Raw genomic sequence first — 4,572 nt, 5'->3', positions numbered from 1 at the left:
AATAAAACAAATGAATGAGCTTAATAAAACAAAAATAAACCTTTAGACTATAAGACTGAAAAAGTGGTTACCAGAAGGGAAGAAGGAAGAAGGTATGGGCAAGCTGGGAAAAAAGGGTCATCTGTAGGTGAAGAATGGAATATACACAGGTGTTAATTTATAGTGATGTATACCTGAACCTACGGAATGTTGAAATCAATGATACTTTGATTAAAAATTATTGAAAAAAGTACAAAATCAGAGAACATTGGCTATAAAACAGCTTAACATTTCTTTCTGAGTATGTGCCTAGTATTGTGCTGAGCAGTTTACATTCTGTGGTACCGTTACTCCTCACAACACTTTGAAGTAGCTACTATTATATCCTCCATTTAGAGAACTGATGTTCAAAAAGAGCAAGCAAATGCTTGCTCAACAAATCATTGCAGGACTGGATTCAGACCCGGATGCCTAACTCCAGAGTCTGTTCTAAATCACTATATAGACTGTCTTTCCAAACTGACTAGAGGCCATCAGCAAATCTTTTGTGAGTAGCAACTGGAGATTCATCAAATTTCCTGTATGTTCCTTAGAGTTTGGAGAACATACTGGACAAAGAAAATCTTAGATTAGCATCTTTAAAAATATTTTTTTTTGTAGTTGGTATTAGCAAGTTCTGTAGCTAAAGAACACTTTCAGATACTACTATGTGTAAACACCTTGATCACATGGGCTCCACCAATTATGAATATGAAGATCTGATGCCTTTTCTTAGCATGAAAGGTAACTGACTCTACTCTTTTAGCAGATTCATTCTCTCTGGGAGGTTACATTCCACATTTACACAGTATAAAAGGCTACCATCCAGATACTTGGTAGTTGACATCTGTAGACCTTCTAGACTGAAAGATATGAATAGACTTGTTTTGGAATCAAATATCAAAATATTGGAAATAGATACATTTGTTGTTGTATCTTTATTGCTTTACTACAAATGAGAATCCTTTTTTTTAAAGATTTATTTATTTGTTTGTTTGTTTGTTATTTATTTATTTATACAAGAACCGGCCTACAGGCCAGATGTGCGGAAGGGTGAGAGGATTCACCAGAGACAGAGCGGGGAACAGAACAGGCAGATTGACAAAATACACTGCTGAGGGGAGCAGTGGGCAATACAGGAGAGGTCTGTCATGCCATGTGGGACCCTCTCCAGCTGGCCGGGATCTAACCGACACTGCAGAAGCTGTGGACAGCTTCACAGCACCGTGCTCAACTGCCTGCGCCATCAGGGGAGTCCCCCAAATGAGAATTCTTTTTAAATTTAAACTGAAAATCCAGTTTTCTGGAAATCCAGTATTTCCAAGTATTTTGCAAGATCAGGAACATCCCAGTGATTTTATTTGGTGCATTCCTCCCAAGTGTGTCCTGAGTCGTAAGAGTTTCAGGGTCAAGTTTTAAAAGTAGGGGCGAAAGCACTGGTTGCTTTCTGTGAGGAATAGATTAAGGAATAATATAAGATAAATAAACCTGTTATAATATAAAGAATTCTAAAATGGCAGAGCAAGCAAACAAATGTCTGGGTTTTCATTTTAAACAAATTATTCTACCCCAGCACAACTTTTTCATTACAGGTTAATATTGATAGTTGTTGTGTCAGAGTATTGTATATTTCTAACAGTTGCTTCTTTTGGTTCTTAGAGCCCAATCTTTTAGTCAATGAATATTTATTGAAAGTCTTTTGATGGGCCAAGTGCTCTTTTGGTTCTGGGAATATAGTTAGTCACAAGGTCCCTGCATTTTTGGAGCAAACGCTCTCATGGGTAAAATTTTAAAAAAATTTAAAAAGCTATGAGACCCTAATGGATGTTATTATTAATTTCATTTGCTATGATTAATATTCAGAAGGCTGATGAAGCAAGTTCACCTACTCAGGGATCTTTCTAAAGACATGTAGAATTTAAATGTAAAGCAAGTAAGAAACTAGCCTTTATTCAACACAGAGTCATATATAATCGGAGAACAGTGAAACCAGGAAACTTAGTACTGGGAGGAAAACTGAATACTTTTTACAGTCAGCTCAATACATACACAAAAACATGTTAACTAGTGAACCATGCTTTAAAGAAAATAAAGTTGAGTCCTATGGAAAGACTCAGATCTGAGGGCTCCTTTGGGGTAAGTATTCAGGGCAGAGCTGAATATTCAGCTGGGCACTTGGAAAAGGGCTTTCCAGGTTGAAGAGCTGACAGAGGGACAGCCGAAAACCAGACTGTTCAAGAAATTAGCTGTACAGGATTATAGAGGAACTGAACAAAGGGTCAGGAAAAAAAAAATTGCAAGTTGACTATAGATATGAGGTACACAGCAGGGGAGGCGGAGCACAAGGGACTGTGGTGACACATCATAGGTGTCATGGTGGTGGGAGAGCTGTGGGGACTCTGCTTGAAGGGATTAAAACACTGTATAAAAATGAACAATGTAAGAAAATAAATTTTTAAAAAGTAATAAAAAAAAAGAAAGGGACTGTATAAATCACAGATTCCTTTTTCTAAACAAAATAATCAAAAGAACACCTAGTCTAACCACCTGTTGGTTAGACTTCAATTCCATCTTGTAAATGAATTACCTCCACACCACTCAGTAACACTGTTTTCATTAAGATGGGAGCAATAACAGAATTAACATTATTTTACAGTGAACAGGAACTTAGTCTGTGGGTCACCTGGACAAGCTTAATAATACAGCTGTGGCCAATTTGATAGTTAATAGGTTAATTCAATTAATCATCAGTTAAGAGTTAATAGTTAATTCTCTATTAAACCTCTGATTCAGGAGAAAGAATACAGTAAAGATGACCTGGAGTACACATCTTCTTTGCACTTATTTCTGAGAAAACATGCTACATAACACACAGGTTAAGTGCTGTTTGCTGTTCATGGGACTTCATTTGAAGGGCCTCTTTGGATGTTCCTGCCGCAAGTGCATTCCAGTGGCCCTGACCGAGCCTGTTATGTCCTCCTTGTAGCTCACATGGCTTCACTATGGAGCTGATGTGCGTAATTGTGGTTGTTTCTGTGGTTTTCTTGCAGGTCTGGAGAGTAACAGATTATGCAAAAGGTCATAGATCAGTTTATCTTTCCAGATAGAGAGCAAAGTAAAGTTCCTTTAAAAGGTACATAGCAGAGTAAACTTGTAAATTGGGTGTACCTTTCATGATTAAAGACAAAAAAAAAAAAGAACAAATTAAATCTTAAAAATCACATTGGAAATCATTAGTTTATTCTTAATAGTCTTGAGAGAAAAACAACACACACAGACAAACAAACACACAATCTCTTAATTACCCCTGCTGATTTTATCTTTCTCTTTTCTGGTATTTCTTAGCTGTGCTTTTCCTGAAGGCTGAGAATATTTTTGTGATATTTTTGATGTGAGACAGGGTAATGGAATAACACTATATATCTTTAATTCGTAGCAGTAGGTAGAAAAAGTGAAAGCTAACTGAGAATGTATAATGTGGCAAGGATAAGTGTTTTTGATTTAGTTTGTAAATCTTTTGGTAATTGAGAACATCGCCTGATAGAGTTAGTCAAAGAAGTACCCTAGTGGATGTAAAACATTAGTTGTTTCCAACCTGAAAATTCCCTTTAAATATTCTAAGAGACTTTAAGATTTTAGTGAGAGATGATCTCCTTTGCAGACTTCCTCTTCCTCCTATTTCTTTATGGCAAATTCCATCAAAGGAAACAAGATTCATCTTCCTGTTCTCTTAAACTATAAAACATTAGTTGTAAAAAAGCTTACTTAGAAACAATAATATCTGTTATTAAATGGAATGGGAAGAGGTGTTGCTTTATTATAGCTGTCCTCAGCACTGGTTGCACATTAAACTCTCTCAGACCCTTGTTTCTCATATTTTAATTTGCATATAAATCATCTGGGGATCTTATTAAAATGCAGATTTTTTTGTATTTTTTTTATTGAGGTGGTGTTTGTTTACAACACTGCATATGATTCAGTTCGGGGAAGGGGGCGCTGAGATTCTGCAAGTGATGTTGATTCTGCTGATCTCTGGACCACAGTTTGAGCAGCAAATATATCTTATACTTTTATAGGAAGAAGATTTTTTTATGCAGTTTATAATATTTAGTGTCCTCAAGAGTGCTGGAAAATGGGCGTTTTTAGTCATGACTGCTGGTGGGAATGTAAATGGATAATAAACTATTTGGAGGAAAAATTCATGACCATATTTCAAAATTCTTTTCAATGTTATACATTTTTAACCCCATAGCTCCAATATTAGAATTTACTGCTGAAAAATAATCAAATACTCAAAGTTGTGTAAGTATAAACCAGGCAAATATAGATCCAGATCTACTACCAAAAAAAATATATATATATATATATTTTGTAATTGACATCAGTTTTGACTAAATGACTGATGCTTGGGCCTCATATATTTTGAATATCATCTTCTAGTGCATGGATATGAATCACTAATTGGTTTTAATAGTAAGTACTTGGAAATGTTTAACATCATTAATATAAAGTTGATAAAGATACATATTGTTATGTACACACAATGCGTGGCTA

Source organism: Talpa europaea, assembly GCF_964194135.1.
Source record: "Talpa europaea genome assembly, chromosome: 2".
Classification (NCBI taxonomy): domain Eukaryota; kingdom Metazoa; phylum Chordata; class Mammalia; order Eulipotyphla; family Talpidae; genus Talpa; species Talpa europaea.
This window is presented reverse-complemented; position numbering follows the sequence as displayed.